Consider the following 18,056-nt stretch of genomic DNA (forward strand, 5'->3'; position numbering starts at 1 on the left):
TGGAGGCTGAACAGGTTCAGGTCCCGTAGCCTCTCCTCATAGGGCCTGCCCTGTTGTCCCCTGATCATACGAGTGGCCCTCCTCTGGACCCTCTCGATGCTGTCCACACCCCTCTTGAAGTGCAGCGCACTTTCAAAATGCGGACATCAAATCCCAATGAGGAAACAAAAGAGCATAAATACTGCCCAATCTAATGTAAAACTATAATATGACAAGATAAGAGATAATTTGAGGAAAAACTTGGTAGACACACAAAAGATAGCAATAAAAATATCTTTAAGTACACAAGAAACTGAATACCTTCCAAGGAGTCAGTTGGGCCTTTGGATAATCAGGGTGTTAAAGGGTCCCTAAAGGACAACAGGCAGAGAAACTAAACTTTTTTGTGGTGTGTTTTTTTATTACTGGGATTTTGCGGTGGGGAAGGGGCAGGCAGGGCTGCACTGCCATAACAAGGATTGGGCCTCCCTCAACTCCCCTGATGTCTGCCCCTGGCAGCCAGTATCTCAGAAGTGGCTGCATTTCTGGAATCAGAAGTGAATGTCTGTTTACTTGCTTCCCAGTTAAATCTATGCAGCTTAGATTAAACCGATTGCAAAGATTGAACCGATTCAGCCTCTGGCTTTTTGACTTCTGTACTTAGCCGAACTGCTGGAGGCTACAAGTGAAAGAGAAACAGTGGAAAAAACCCTGGTCATTCTCAGTTCATTCTCCCTTTCAGAATTCACTCTCTACCATTTGTGACACAGGATACTGGGCAAAATGGACTTATGGTATGCCCCAGTAAACAGCAATTCTTATATTCCAAGGCTCTGCTAATGTCTCTGCACAAAGTCTGGCATAAGCAGTTAGCTTACTGACTGTTAGCATGAGTGTACTTCCATTAAATTAGTATGAACAGAAAAGCATCATGCAAAGAAAGAAACGGGTAGTTATTATTAATCAAATACATCTTAATTCTTCATATTTCTACACTGTTTATCTTCTGTTACTCTGAAGAGTTACAAAGAATTTCAGATGTCTCCCAAACACTGAGACTGTAAAATGGAACAACACAGTTATGTTACTGTTTTGTTTTTTTGCTTTACAACCCCCCCCAAACTTTTACTTCTGATTAAAAAGCCAAAAAAGCCTAAAACCAAAACCAAAGAACAAAAAACAACGCCCTCCAAAACAAATGTACAGTTATCTTATACTTATACATAGCATACATACATACTCATGCACACATACACACTGATTCTAGTAAGCAGCAACAGCCCTGAAACCACATGGCTGAAAGAAAATAATTTTGGTGTATTGCAGGTCATCACAAGGGTCTTCAAAATGACATAGGCAAAAAGACATTCCACAAAGATGGAATGCCTTATTGCTTATTTCAGAAATGAACAACAATAGTATATTAAGGAAAAGTGAATGCATTTAAAATCACAGTGGGAATAATAGGAAGAATTACTGAAGATTTTCCACATACAAAGAGCAAGCAGGCACAGAACTTTTCTTGAAATTCAATGACTTAACTCCCATTTGTGCCTTTGAAAATCTCATTCGAAATGTTAATGATTTGAGTCTTTTAAAATGTATACCTTTCTTAACTCTCTTTTATGTTATTAATTCATTTAAAAATGCAAGCTATTTTAAAAGCAAAACACTAAGGGCACCAGATTGTAAGTTGAGAAATATAGCACATCTATTGTCTCCCATCCCTCAGACCTTCACTGCCACACATTTGCATTTTCACAGTCCTCCATTTGGTATCTTGGCTTCTATTCTACCCAGGAGACCACACAATTCATCAGCAGACTCTCTATATGCCTGAAGAACGGTGTTTGTGCCTGAAAGCTTACAAAGAACATTTTTTTCCAGCTATTTAGCTGGTCTAATAAAAGATATCACATCTACCCAAAGAACCTATATATATAAAATATACCCAGAAGAAGAAAGAAAGAACATAAAACAACACAATGACAATCCTCATGGATATAGATACCAAACATCTTTTTGCTACGTATCTGAAACAGAAGTTTAAGGGAAAAATCTGCATCCACTTAAATATGCATTCTGCTCCAGCTGCTAGATAAAGTGCAGTCATCCTTAAATGAACAGCTTCAAAACACTGTAACTTGAATAAGTTTTATTACAGACAACATTTATGTTCTTTACTGCATCCATCTGCGACAACATAAACGTTCTCTGTGGAATATTGTCTCTGGTGTCTGATCACTTTCTGTATGACACTTTCTACGTGTAGACAAGATTTTTGGGAAAATATGGTATCTTTTATGAGATCAACTAAATAGTTGGCAAAATTGTTCTTTGCAAGCTTTCGGGTCCAAACACCTTTCTCCCTCTGCCTGATGAAGGTTGTTTGTACCTAAAAGCTGGCAAAAACCATTTCTTCCGACTATTTAGTTGGTCTAATAAAAGACATCACATCTACCCAAAGAACCTTGCATGCATACGTCCTTAGACCAACACGGCTCCAACCAACACCCCGGAAACAGCTTCTATATGTTACATTCATTGTGGTGGTGTCCATCTTTAAATTGTAGTAATGTGCTGTAGCTACAGGCCTTATCTGTATCCTGCTGGGAATATTCTACCTACCTCTGAACCTATCATCTCCACTATAGTTTCTAACTGATGGACTATCAAAAGAAAAAGAGGAAGAAGAAAACTGTAGCAATGCTGGAGAGAAAGAGACCTTTGCAGAAATTCTTCAATTTCTTCAAATTCTACTTTTTTGATATGTCAAAGTCACTGCATCATGGATATGAGAGTCACCATTCAAAGTATTTGAAAATGAAAAGAGAGAGCAGGAGAGACTGCATGATATCTCTGTGATAACTTGACAATTGATTTTTAGTCTATGGAAGGAAGAGGGTTTTTTTTGCTTCCTTCTATGGTTGAAAGTAAATGGAAGGAAGAGGGTTTTTTCACCTTCATGCATTTATAATGGTGAGTCCTTTAGTTCAATTTCATTTAGGCTAGTAAGCATGACAAAGTGATTTGTTGTTGATCCTAACTGATTTTTTCCCACATTTATTAGAAGTAGTAGCATTTATTAATCTCCAAAAAAATTTGAAGCTAGTCCCGTACAGAGTAAATTTTGAAAGATTTAGTGTGGAGCTTAGGCATGTGATGCTCATTAAAATCTACAGGAGTCATGCTGCTAAAAGCCTGCATATTATTTCGCAAATTTAGCAGATAAAGTCAACCGTGCTTACATGTGCCTACCCACATGCTACCTGTTCTGTCTCTAAAGCAGGAGAGTACAGACCTACTGTGAACTATCTTCTGTGCAGACAAACTGAGATAACATTTGGATTAGCATGCCTATGATTATTTTCTGGGTGACTTGACATTTTACTCATCATTTAGATTTTAAAAGCAAAATGTTAAAACCCATGAAAAATATACAGCAGCAGATGGCAAGGACTATTATTGCATTTCTGAGAGAGAGAGAGAGAGAGTGTGGAGGGCCAAATCTAAAATTTTGTTTCTAAATTCTGTTTTGTATGCTTGTAGTACGCTGGGGATTTTGTTTTTTGTGGTTTTTTTAAATGATTGCTTTTACGAAAATCTCTTCAGGGTATCTGTGTAACCAAGGGTCAGCAACCCCTGACATGTACCAGAGCATGGCACATGAGGCCATTTTGCTGGGCAGCTGTTGCCATCCTGGGTTGTTGCTTCCAGCAGGCAGCTGGGAGGCTGCAAGCCCTGCTGCAAGCAGCCCAGGCTCCATGGCTGGCAGCAGCTACTCAGAGCCTGGGCCAGCTGTGGCCCATAGACTGCACACAGCTGCACCGGGCTCTGGAGCCCCAGCATACAGCGGGGGTCAGGGTCAGGCTGGGGTTGTGCTGCCTCAGGCTCCCCTCCTGCTGTCTGCTCTGAGGTGCATGTGCACCCACCGGCTATACGGAGCTGATGCCGGGGTTCTGGAGCAGGGGCGGTGCTAGCTTCTTCTCAGTGGGGAGGCTAGGCTGGGCCTGGGCTCAGTGGGGCCGAGAGGCTCCATCCCTCCCAGCACTGCCACATCTGCCTGCCTGCCCTGCTCCCGCCAGCTCCGAGCCCAGCCCCCCTCACTAGGAAGAGGCTAGTGCCTCCCCTGCCTCGAGTGCTGCATGTTTGCGGGCTCAGCTGTGTGGGGTAGGCAGGAGATGGCAGTGCTAGGAAGGTGACTACAAGGGGCTAAGGCAAATTTTGGGGTGCCCTCCCAAGGCTTCCCCCCTAGTGCCGCCCCTGCAGCTGGATGATGGGAAAACTCTGAGCCGGGGCCTCAGCAGGCCGCACTGCAGCCCAGGAGCCAGCTCCCTGGGGAAGCACACAGGCTGTGGCGGGCTCAGGACATTATCGAGTTGAACTTTGTCTTGCGGCCCAGGTGTGTCTGGTTCTGTGTGTGTTGCTGTTTATGTATCTGTGTCTGGTTCCATATGTTTGTCTACATGTGTGTCTGATTTTGTGTACACACGTGTGTCTGTCTGGTCTGGGCAAGTGTATGTGTATATCTGTTCTGTGCAAGTGTGTTTATGTCTGTATGTCTGGTTCTCTCTCTCTTCTCCTTTTTTCCCTCTTTTTTTCCTTTGTCTTTCCCACATTCTCTCTCCTCCTTTTCTCTTCTTTCTCACTTTCATCACAATAATGCTTAACTAAAAAAGACTACAATACAAGGTAGTATATGAAGTTTTGTTTATTGTTACCAGGTTTAGAAATTTTAGAAAACCTGGTATTTATTGTAGAAAAAGCAACATTTATTATTATTATTAACGATATTAATATGCAGTGCATCCCGCTACATACCCCCACCCTGGTTCTGGTATACCAGCAGTCCGGCATCTTACAAGGTAGACATTGCAGGGTTTTTTGGCATTCAGGCCAAAAACGTTGCCTACCCCTGGTATAAGCAGAGTTCTGTGTTATTAGTATCTTACAAATTGTTCATAGCCATCTACATATATTTATAAATATGTAATTAATTACTATAGTTGAATGGATTTTTTTTCAAGTATTATCATGTACTTTTTAAAATAAAAATATTTTATTTCTTTGTAACTTCTCCTAGCTAAGATTGAGGGCTCTGGAAATTCCTTTCATCAAGCTTGAGTTTCTCAGTGTACGAGACAGGAACAACAACGATGGTTGTTCAAGTACTGATGACATTTTCTTCAGCGGCAAACTTCCCAAAACAAATCCTTGAAAAGGACAATATAACCTAGGAAAGTGATAAAAGTGATTGTGATCATAAAGCATAACACTTTTTTAATTCTTGCATCTGGTATATAGGTATCATAAGTAACAGAGATAGGTATAGATGTAGTAAATATTCATGTACTCTCAACTTACATTTATCCATTTTGCTCCAATGAAGTCACTGGAGTTACTTCAGTTCTCTTTTGACATTTATATCACTGTAAAGGTAGGCCTCTGAGTACATAACTAGCATTTTCCAGGATCCACAGACCTATTTTGGTCATTGTCATTTCCTGTCTGATAAACTGCCATGACTATTTACAAGCAGACTTAATTTAATGATGATCATAATCTAAATAATTTAAAATAACTCAGCTCTTGTGAAGCAGTGATTCCCATTGTGCTCTAAGGCTCATGGAGCCCTTGTGGGCAATCCATTGGGAGCTAGCTGGTTATAGAGCAATGACACCATGTTTTAGCTGCCAAATGAAATTTAATAATTTACAATAATTGTTTACAAAAATATTCATAATACTTTAATACATTTAATATAATACATCCTAATTTTAAAATGTTCACATTTTCCAATGAAGAAATGGCTGTGACCATGTGATGTCATGTGGACAATAAGGTCACACATGGATGGAGATATCTTTTACTCAGATGCTGCCCAGGCCATGAGAAGTTGAAGAATTCTTGCTTTTTCCTACATAGCCTCCTTCCTCCTCACGACAATAATATTTACGTATTTTATATCACTTTCCTTTCAAAGATCTCCATGTTATTAACAAAAGAAAGTAAATTTTTTTAGTCTCATTTTACAAATGGAGCACCTGAGACATAGAAGTCACTTGCCTGAGAAAGCCAGGAATAAAATTTGGGTCACCAAGCTTCCTATCCATTTCCTTCCCCCACAATCACTTTGTCACCCTGCCTCACATTCTATTTAGAGTGACTTCATTTGACTATCCGCTCAGAGAAGTTTTGAAATGTCAGCTGTCTTTAATAAACAGCAACAATTTGTTCAATATAAACCAAATTTATATGCCCAAACATCCCTCGGCATTAGCAGAGTTCAGATGATAAGCCAGATGTTATAGTTAAGCTCTATTATCTCTACCTACAAGTAACTGTAATTTGATTCTGTAGTCAGACTGATAATATTATAATATTTTTCCCCAGTATACACTGAAACTTAAGGCAAAATCCTGTTTGCCTTCCATAAAGAACCACACTGATTTTAACAATGCTAATATGAGTAAGGCCAGCAGGATTTGCTCCAAATATTTCTTTGATTACTAGCACGACTGTGATATTGCAATACAACTTTAGCTCAGTTATTGGTTCATCTCAGTAATAAGGTATGTACAAGCTCTAATTGTTCAAGAAAGTCTGTTTTGTACATGTTTGTCAGCAAGCAAATGCTACTTATTTAATATATACATTACAAGATTCCATGTTTCTAAATCTGTGTTGGCTTTTTATAAGGACTTGTCTACTTAAGACACTCCAGAAATGTTAAGACAAAAGTGTGACGTGAAAGCGTGTTTTTTAAAGGGCATTCTGGACCACATTCAGAAGTGGTTTATAAAGATTATTTTATCTTCCTCCCCTTTGATATCATGTATGAGCTCATTTGTCTTAAATGATCCAAGTATCACCAAATAGACAGGCTCTAAGGAAACTATTAATGCAGGGGTTGGAACTCATAGATTCATAGATGTTAGGGTTAGAAGGGACCTCAATAGATCATCAAGTCCGACCCCCTGCATAGGCAGGAAAGAGTGCTGGGTTCAAATGACCCCAGCCAGGTACCCATCCAACCTACTCTTGAAGACCCCCAGGGTAGGGGAGAACACCACCTCCCTTGGGATCCCATTCCAGACCTTGGCCACTCTAACTGTGAAGAAGTTCCTCCTAATGTCTACTCTAAATCTGCTCTCTGCTAGCTTATGGCCATTATTTCTTGTGGCCCCCAAGTGCGCCTTGGTGAGTAGAGCCTCACCAATTCCCTTCTGTGCCCCCATGATGAATTTATAGGCAGCCACAAGGTCGCCTCTCAACCTTCTCTTGTGGAGGCTGAAGAGGTCCAGGTGCCTTAGTCTCTCCTTGTAGGGCTTGGCCTGCAAGCCCTTAACCATATGAGTGGCCCTTCTTTGGACCCTCTCCAGGTTATCCACATCCGTCTTGAAGGGTGGTGCCCAAAACTGGAAGCCGTATTCCAACTGTGGTCTGACCAGCACCCGATAGAGGAGAAGCATCACCTCCTTGGTTCTGTTTGTCATGCATCTGCTGATGCACGATAAAGTGCCATTGGCTTTTCTGATGGTTTCGTCACACTGCCGACTCATGTTCATCTTGGAGTCCACTAGGACTCCAAGATCCCTTTCCACTTCTGTGCTGCCGAGCAGGTCATTTCCTAGGCAGTAGGTGTGCTGGACATTTTTCCTCCCTAGGTGCAGCACCTTGCATTTCTCCTTGTTAAATTGCATTCTGTTGTTTTCTGCCCATTTGTCCAACCTGTCCAGGTCTGCCTGTAGTTGTTCCCTGCCCTCTGGTGTGTCCACTTCTCCCCACAGTTTTGTATCATCCGCAAACTTGGATAGAGTACACTTCGCTCCCTCATCCAAGTCGCTGATGAAGACATTAAAGAGTATCGGTCCAAGGACCGAGACCTGCAGAACCCCACTACCCACTCCCTTCCAGGTCAATACCAGCTCATCCACTACCACTCTCTGGGTACAACCCTTTAGCCAATTTGCCACCCACTGGACTGTGTAATCATCCAAGTCACAGCCTCTTAACTTGTTCACCAGTATGGAGTGGGATACCATATTGAAGGCCTTCCTGAAGTCTAAGTAAACAATATCAACCCCTACTCCTGTGTCAAGGTGTTTAGTAACCTTGTCATAAAAAGAGACTAGATTAGTCAGGCATGATCTACCTGCTATGAACCCATGCTGGTTTCCCCTCAGCATAATTTTTCCTCTGGACTCTCACATCTATGAGCCTTAATAATCTTTTCAAAGACTGCCAGGGATGGAGATGAGACTGACTGCCTATAGTTGCCTGGATCCTCCTTCCTCCCCTTCTTGAAAATAGGACCACATTGGCCCGTTTTCAGTCCTCCGGAACCTGTCCCGTGCACCATGAGTGCTCAAATATTCTTGCCAGTGGCTGTGCAATGGTATCTACCAGTGGGTTTAGTACCCTTGGATGGAGCTCATCCGGGTCTGCTGACTTAAACACATCCAGTCCTTTCAAGTGACTCTGCAACATCTCAGGGTCAACGCTTGGTGCCCAGCTGTCTCCTCTCTACAATGTAAGACTTGCCTTGCCCCTCGTTTAGGAAGACTGAGGCAAAGAACTTGTTGAGGAGTTCAGCCTTGTCCTCCCCGTCTGTCACCAATTGCTTTTGCCCATTCGGTAGTGGTCCTATACTGCCCTGGGCCTTCCTTTTACTCCCTATATATCTGAAAAACAATTTTTGTTATCCTTAACTTGGGATGCCATATTCAGCTCCATGGTAGCTTTGGCCTTTATAACTTCCTCCCTACAACTGCGAGCTGAGGAGGCATACTCCTCCTTAGTAATCTCTCCCTGTTTCCACTGCTTATATGCCCCCCTTTTTGCCCTTAGGCTGCTCTGGATTTCTCTGGTCAGCCAAGGAAGCCTCTTGGCCCCTTTCCCCCCGCATCGGAATCGTCTCCCTCTGTGCCCGAAGGATTGTTTCCTTAAGGCACAGCCAACCTTGGTCAGATTTGGGATATGCTCAAAAACCTGTTTCCCTGGTGCATACTCCACACTATTTCTTCCTCTGCTCCTCCTTCTAAGTTCCATTAATATTCAAATCAAAACCAAATCAAAACTAAAATGGATTCAGATACAGAACTGAAAAATGTGATATGCACGTACAGAGGATCTTACAAACACTTCTGGTCCACACAACAAATTTAAAGAACCATAATTTCTTAATTTTATCTAAGATAGTTTAAAAGTATCCCTTTAACATTTTAAAGTGTGGTGCTATTTATTTGCAGAAGTATTTGGAGGTACATTTTGCTGTATTTTCATAGAAGGACTATTTTGTTTATGAGAAAAAGTTGTTTCAGTCATGATAAATTATGTATTTGTGGAATAACATTAAAATTCAATATATGTTCTTTCTGGAATTCCCAGAGTATTCTTTTTGAGATCCAATACCATAAATTCTTAATATACATAGCAGAAAGGATATCTGCTGTGGGTACTTTAGATAAATTTGAAAAATATTTGGAATATTCTTCAAATAAAGGCAGGAAAATACTTAAATTTTTCTTTGACACTGCATTCTCTTATCTGAACTGCAAAAACAGAGGGGGCAAATGAAAGAAAAGAGAACTAAAGAACTCTTTAGCTTGTTCAACACAGCTGAGCTGGCAGAAATAAATTATAAATACGCTAAAAATTACATAGGTGGAAAAACATTGCTCTGGAATTGTGGGAACTGAGAAGCCAACTGATGACAGAAAAGATAGGAAGCCTGATAAAATAAGTATGGAAGGATGTCTGCTGACACCAGACAAACATTTTAAGTTTCAGACTTACTAGATTTAGTTTATGACCTGAACAAAATGATAACCATTAACACTACTTTGAATAACAAAATTAAAACAGCAAAACGTATTTCAACGTTTCTTCATATATAGCAGCTTCAGGAAATTATTAGTTCCCAATCCTGCTTTCAATTAAAAGCAAACACGGGCTTTGAAAAACCTACAAAACCTCCCTTTTAGATGCAACAGCTTAAATGTACTGTATGCTAGTGGAATGGTTATTTACAGTTAACCAGCTAATGTAGTGGCAACATTTAAAGCATAAATTACGTGCACAAATTCCTTGGGGAAGGAAATGAAGTATCTTATGCCAAACATGCAAGAACTGCTGTTGTTCACAGGCGCTAAGATTTTTTCTGTAACAGCCGTAAAATGTCAAATTTCTTCAGTCTTACTTAGGGCCCAATATTGCAGTTATGGCATAAGCAAAGCTCCCATTGACTGTACCTTAAGTATAACTTGGAGCAGATAATCACATCCAGTTATCTACGGACTTCAAAGAGCTTCCCTGGTTAGGTCAAACCAAATGCAATGCTTGTACCAAAGAGACTGAGTCTAAGATTTTTGTTCTGATATTGTATGTTAGCATTTTAATGCCCCACTCAAAACACATTGGCCCTGATTTTCAGAATAGATCAACATCCACAACTCTAGTTTAAGTAAACTGAAACTGTGATGGGGTGGTCAGCACCTTCAAAAATTACTTAAAGTACTCCTGCCACCATTTTTCAGCATGGGGACTCTGAGACACATGATGCGCAGGTGCTTTAACTGCCCACCTCCAGAGCACAGGCATAACTGCCTCATAAAGTGTCACAAGGTGAGACCCCAAATGGAGGAAGTCCCATTGACAACTTTAAAAAATAATGAGCCAAATGGTTTAGGCTAGGGACAGAATTTACATATAAGCTGGTTTAAGTGACTAGAAACTGGTTAAAACCTGTAACAGAACATAGGTTCAGTGCACATAAACTGGTTTTGGTCATTTTCATAGATTCATAGATGTTAGGGTCAGAAGTTAGGGACCTCAATAGATCATCAAGTCCAAACCCCTGCTTAAGCAGGAAAGAGTGCTGGGTTCAAATGACCCCAGCCAGGTGCCTATCTAAACTCCTCTTGAGGCCCTCAGGGAAGGGGACAGCACCACCTCCCTTGGGAGTCCATTCCAGATTTTGCCCACTCTAACTGTGAAGGAGTTCTTCCTAATGTCCAGTCTAAATCTGCTCTCTCCTAGCTTATGGCCATTATTTCTTATAACCCTCAGGGGCGCCTTGGTGAGTAGAACCTCACCTATTCCCTTCTGCGCCCACATGATGAATTTATAGGCAGCCACAAGGTCGCCTCTCAACCTTCTCTTGCGGAGGCTGAAGAGGTCCAGGCGCCTTAGTCTCTCCTCGTAGGCCTGCAGGCCCTTAAACATATGAGTGGCCCTTCTCTGGACCCTCTCCAGGTTATCCACATCCGTCTTGAAGGGTGGCGCCCAAAACTGGACTCAGTATTCCAACTGTGGTCTGACCAGCACCCAATAGAGGGGAAGCATCACCTCCTTGGTTCTGTCTGTCACGCATCTGCTGATGCATGATAAAGTGCAGTTAGCTTTGCTGATGACTTCGTAACACTGACAACTCATGTTCATCTTGGAGTCCACTAGGACTCCGAGATCCCTTTCCACTTCTGTGCTGCCGAGCAGGTCATTTCCTAGGCAGCAGGTGTGCTGGACATTTTTCCTCCCTAGGTGCAGCACTTTGCATTTTTCCTTGTTAAATCACATTCTATTGTTTTTTGCCCATTTGTCCAACCTGTCCAGGTCTGCTTGTAGTTGTTCCCTGCCCCCCGGTGTGTCCACTTCTCCCTACAGTTTTTGAAAGCAATTTAAGACAAACTTGGCTGAATGTAGTATCAGGCAACTGATTTAGGTCAAACCAGTTTATAGAACTTCTGTCCCAGATCCCTTCTTGGTTCATGTTAACTCACAGTCCCCCAGCATCCCAGGATGCTTTGCAGCCCTGGACTATGCTGCCAGCTCCAGTGGAGCAGGGACTGCCTCGCCCCACTGCTCCTTAGCTTGCTTCTTGCTTGCATCCATCAGTCCATAGGGATGGAGGGCAGGAGACCAGACCCCCAGCCCCTCTAGCCAGGGTCTACACAGCATGGTGGGGGAAGGAGATCCCCTGCGGTGGGGGCTTTTCAGATCCTGGCAGTTCTCTCCACTCTCCTTTTCCAGCTCCTGATTGCTTTAGCAGCTGCCATAGGACAGAGGGAAAAAGAGTCCCCTGAGCTGGGTGCCTGAGCATGCAGCCCACCATGGGAGCAGTGGGAAGCCTTGGGGGGCTTCCCCCCACCCCAGCCCAGGGCAGCCCCCGGGGAAATGAGGAGAATGCTTCTCGGCCAGGAGGACTTCTTCTCCCTCCCTCCTGTAGCAGTGGCTAAAGCAATCAGCAGCTGGGAAGGGGGAGGGGGGAATTCTCCTTGGCTCCCCAGGGCTGCCTGGGCTGGGTAACCCAGGCTGGGGGAAACTTCCTGATGGGGAGGCTCCCCCAAGGTGGGCTAGTACCTGGACAGGCAGCTTCTTAATCATCTGTGGGGGGACAGCAGGGGTTTGGGGACTCTTGGCTGGGCTGGCAATGGCCAGCAGGCTGGGAGATGTGCTCTAGCGCCCCCACCTACTGGCCTAGGTCAGTGCAGGCCTCCCCATACCTTTCCCAGTTGTAAACTGAATGTCAGTTCAGTTGGTTATCGGTTCAACCTATGCAGCTTAGAGGAAACTGCCTAGATTGAATTAATTCAGCCTCAGGCTTTTTGAACTGTCTGTACTTAGCCTTACAGGTCACAGGCTGAGTCAGTTGCTAACTTCTGGGTCAGACTGACTCAGTGGCTGAATTCTGATTATTAATATTATTTGAAATGTAGGAGAAATGGAGGGCAAAACCAGAAGGAAAGCAAACAAACAAGTCAGTAAAATTTAGTGTTAAATACCTATCCTGTTGATAGCAAAAGAGAAACATTTAATAAAATGCTATAAAAATGTGATTGGAAGATTAGAAGCATCCCTCTAGTTTTTATCAGAATACATTGTTTTAATTTAATATTACTGGTTTCACCCTCGGCATCCTCATATATATCATATGCTGGAACTAGTTTTGATGATAGAATGATACACCCTATCAAGATATTATGCTCTTTCATCTCAGTGAATCATTTGCACAACCAAAAGATTCAAGAAACACTTTAAATTTTAACTTCTTTCACTAACTTCTTTCTTCTTGAAGGTTGAAGGGGAAAGCTAAAGGGAGTAAGCTAATTATGAGACGGTAGGTTGAAGGCTTTAAGTACCTAGCACCAACTGTATTTAATAAAGTAATGCAATTAGCAATGCTGTTTTCAGGATTCTATATGGAATTCTTCATTATTAGTTCTTGATTAAACTGTAGCTTGATAGAGGACCTGAATATTACTAGCCCAGCTAAATTATTTCATTATTCTGCTTTTAATGGAAAGAAAACCCCTCCATTTCTTTTAATTAAAGGTCAAAAAACCCCAGGCCAATTAAAATAGTAGAACTAATAAGCACCATGCTGGTGCATATCATATTTTTCCATGGGTTTTGATATACAGGATTTTAGGCTCAACAGAGTACATTGATTCTATTTCATTTTTGCCTAAACCTTCCATGTGTTATAAAATAGTGGGAATGAATAAGTGAATTCCCAAAACAGAATAAAACTTTAAGTAAAATGAAGTAAATTCTCTTCAACATGCAATTAAAGTTACTGCACATGCATTAATTAAGTTCTTGTGAAATGGGATGAACTGACAGAGCTGGAAGTTGATATATTTTTAGTCACATTCAGGGCATTTCAGGTAGCTGCACTGCAAATTCCTTACACCACTGAGCAGCCTTAAATCTGAACATGACAGCCCACATCTTGGGGCGATACACTAGTTCCCATTTTATTTCAATTCACTCCTTGGTCACTTTGTTATGACTGCCTGATGTTGCTGATGTTGACTGCATCCTATAAGCAAAAGATGCAGTTGTTTTCTGAAGCAGGTTGGACACATGCTTAATACAAACCAGGCTGAAATGAACAACTACTTCATAGGGAACTGAATGACCAACAGCAATACATTTCAGTCCTTACTAATGGGTTAAAAATGACCTATATACCTATGTACAAAGGTATGAAGGATCAGTGTCCCACTGCTTTCTATAAATTCCACACTTTCAGTCGCATAGTTACAGTTCACTAGGATGCATAATACCAGAATCAGTGATTTTTAAAAAAAAATAGTGTCATTAGATCTACTGTAACATATGTATTATATTCCATACACTTCAGGAAGAACCAAGACATATTCAAGTTCTTACTCTAACTCTCAGTCTCTAACAGGATGTTTATTTTTTATTTAGTGCTTCTTCGAATGCTACTTCCCATTTAAACTTTCATCAGAGCCAGTGGCAGAACAATGAATTTTTCAAAATCTTCATAATTTTGGGGGTGTACTTGGTAGCTGTGTTGGTCTGAGACAAAAAGACATACAAAAAACTAGATTTTCTTGCCATTTTCCAGTTGGTCTAATAAAAGGTATCATTTTGGAACCAAGAGTTCTGGTTTTTTGTATGTCGTAATTTTGGGACATATGCTGCTTCCTGAAGTCACAAAGCCTCTTCCTTCCATTGTGCTACCATAGGGCTATGCTGCTTGGAAGGCAATCTATGGAGAAGTCCAGACTCCTGATACACTGTGAATTATTTAGCTCTACTGTATTCTGCTTTTTTTTCTGAAGAAGTTTAGTATATGTACATGCATGGAAGTTAGTCACTGATTCTGAGGCTGGGAGGAGATTAGGCACTTGTTACAGCTATACTCCTGGCATAAGGGGCAGAAATAACTATGGGTTGTGACAGTTGTACATCTCCCTTGTACTTGGCTATCTGGTTTGTTGGAGGATTCTATTACTAAAGTTTTACTCTGTCTCCCTGTCCACAATCCAAGTTTTCAAAGTTGTATATAAGATTAGCAGGCCAACATTTTCTCTCTCAGTTTGTCCACAAAACACATACAGGTTTATAAGTATATACACCAAACACATACAGTTATGGATACAGCTCTTTTGAAAAAAAACTTTGGCCAAAATTTTGTGCCTGGGTGTCATGTTTCTTCTATGGCTTTGCACTCTGGAGAAAAAAAAGACTCAACTGCCCCATCAGCTTAAAAGATAATCTTCGAACTGCAGAGTTAAAAAAAAAATCATGTCCTCCACAGCCTGTCTATTTACACAGGGTAATACTGCAGACAATCAGATTGATAATGGGTATTACTTCTCAACTATTTCCCAGAACAGAAAATATTTCAAGCATTTACACTTTCAATATTTTTTCCATAGTTCAGAGCTGTCATTGGAAAACAGGAACCACAATTATAGTAAAAATTCTCTGCATGCTCCTGGAGAAACTCAAGTCTGTATTCTAAGATATAACCAGCTGTAATTTGGATAGCTTAAAAAACATATCAGTCACTACTTGACTAAAAATTGATTCTGGTCCGAGAAAACTAGTTTCTAGGTTGGGGGTTTTTTTTGGTTTTATTACTTTTTTTAGTTTAGTTTATACATTTGACCCTGAAGCTAAGGCTGATAGACAAGAAAAATACACTGATATCCGTGTTTGATTTGTGCTGAGAACCACTGTTTTAAAATGCCAGCTCTTAGTTTTCACTCATTTTTGACTACAAAAAAATAGCAGTGCAATTCTTTTGTTACAAAGAACTGAGAAAGACCACAACAGGTTAAAATGTTTTTAATTCTATGTTTTTCTGTTTGAAATCTCTGGGTTTATTTTGAGAATCATGTTTGTACCCTAAGGCTAGGGACAGAAATTATACATAAACCACTATAAGTGATCAGAAACCGGTTCAAATCTGTAACACAAAATTTCGATGTGCACAAACCACTTTACAAATGGTCGAAACCAGTTTAAGATAAATCTGGATGGATGTAGTATCAGACTTAGCTGTTCTAAGTTAAATCAGCTTATTGAACTTCTGTCCCAGATCCCCCCCAGATTCGAGTTAACTCACAGTCCCCCAGCATGCTTTGCACCTCCCCGCAAATCCTCCCCCACACCCTTTGCCAGGTGGACAAGGCTAACTTTGGTCCAAGCTGTCTGCTTGAGCCAAGCAGGCAGGTGTGCTCTCCTTCCCACCAGCTTTTGGCCTGGGCCACTGTAGGCATGTGGCTGCATTTCTGGACTCAAAAGTGAATGTCTGTTCACTTGCTTATCAGTTCAGTCTGTGCAGCTTAGACTAACCTGTGAAGATTGAATTGATTCAGCCTTGGGCTTTTTGACTGTCTATACTTAGCGTAACAGTAACAACATTGTCTGGCACCCTGCAAAACCCTTGAAAGGATCTCTAAGATGCTGCATCCTGGCTGGGAATCACAACATTAAAAAGTTCAGGATGCAGGCAAAAAATCCCACTCCCACTTGCATTTAGATAGAATCTCAGGAGATCAAATCTTGAAACTTGCTTGTACAAGTGTTAATGCCACAGTTAGACTGTGTAACGGATATGCTAGCCCTCTTGAGGGATGGTCAAGTAGACAAAGGAATGGAAGTGGCATAATTCACTCATTCTCCAGAGGCACAAATGATCTCCTAGTCCTGACTCCCTAATAATAAGTACACAGTTCCTGATCCTGATTCCTGAGCTGGCAAAACCAAATGGGGGAGTAATGGGAGTTTGGTTCATCACAGGAAAATGACTCTTTTCCACTTAATTTCCAGGAAGAATCTTTGGCTTAGTGGACTCCCACTGTTATAGTCTCTCCCCCTCTCCCTCTCACAACTGCATCTCAAAATCAGGTTGGAAGTTAGTCTTTGTGACTGATAATCAGCTAAGATAACAAATGCATACATGTTCTCTTTTTTTCAGTGGATCTGAAGCTGCTTACTGAGCTTCTGTAACTAGTTCCATACCAGACGTAGCAAATTCAAGGGAAAGAAAAGGAAGGCGCTCACAAAAGAACAGCTAAGACTCCTTTTTAGAACATATATTTTATGATCAAGCTAAAAATAACAGAACAGCTCCTAGGGGCTGTCCCAAGTTAGTCAAAACTGGCAAAACTGTGCTCACTGGCATAAATCCACAGAAGTCAGTGATCTGTAAGGATGTTGTTTAGCAGCAGAGGTATAATTTTATGGATTTGGGAAGATCACATGACTAAACAGAGAGAAAAATAGTGATAATATATTACAATTTCAACAGCATTAATATATTGTTTCAACACTAATTTACTTTTACTTTTTTCTAAAATGATCATACAGATTTCTGAAAACTAAAATATAACCACCCCAGCCACTTACAGACCTATTTCCAAACATGGGCACTACATTCCGTATGAGAACTCAACTTGATACACGTGCCTCTGAAACAATGGGTTTTTTAGCAGTACTTTTAATACAATCACCATGCCAATGTAATATTGTTCTCTATAGCACATTTTTGAGCATTTTGCCCGTTCTTCCAAATTCTTCCTTTTGGAGACTATTCTACACATTATTATATTTCATTATAAGGATAGAATCATAGAATTAGAGAAAATGATGGTTGGAAGGGACCTCAGGAGATCATTTGGTCCAACTCCCTGCTCAAAGCAGGACCATCCCCCAACTAGATCTTCCCAGCCAAGGCTTTGTCTAGCCGGGTCTTAAAAACCTCCAAGGATGGAGGTTCCATAACTTCTCTGGGTAACCTGTTCCAGTCCTTTACTGCACTCCTAGTGAGAGAGTTTTTCCTCATATCTAACCTAAACTTCCCTTGCTACCACTTGAGACCATTGCTCCTTGTTCTGTTGTCTGCCACCACTGAGAACAGTCTAGCTCCATCCTCTTTGGAAATACCCTTCAGGGAGTTGAAGGCTGTCAGTAAATCCCGCTTCAGTCTTCTCTTCTCCAGACTAATAAGCCCAGTTCCCTCAGCCTCTCTTCAGAAGTCACGTGCCCCAGCCTCCTAACCATTTTCGTTGCCCTCTGCTGGACTCTCTTTAATTTGTCTACAAGCAGATTTTGTATTTTACTGACCTAAAATTTTCCTTTTTCTGTTGCACTTTATTGTATCACGCCAAATAATTTCTGTCTATCCTCACTGTGCATACAATGCAGTTATTTGTAGTCTGTCATATCTTGCCCAAGTCATCAGTTTCTAAGTTCCTGAACTCTTACGAGAGGCAGACAAGGCCTGATGAATGGTTTTTGAACCAGAAAGCTTT

General features: G+C 41.3%; 1 protein-coding gene across 1 annotated transcript in view; it reads right to left on the reverse strand.

Annotated features, from left to right (window-relative positions):
- Window positions 1-18,056, reverse strand: part of LOC109309358 (bifunctional heparan sulfate N-deacetylase/N-sulfotransferase 3) — a 128,678-nt gene that overhangs the window by 71,503 nt on the left and 39,119 nt on the right. The window lies entirely within an intron of this gene.

This window comes from Crocodylus porosus, unplaced genomic scaffold (assembly GCF_001723895.1).
Source record: "Crocodylus porosus isolate Cpor-Errol unplaced genomic scaffold, CroPor_comp1, whole genome shotgun sequence".
Classification (NCBI taxonomy): Eukaryota; Metazoa; Chordata; order Crocodylia; family Crocodylidae; genus Crocodylus; species Crocodylus porosus.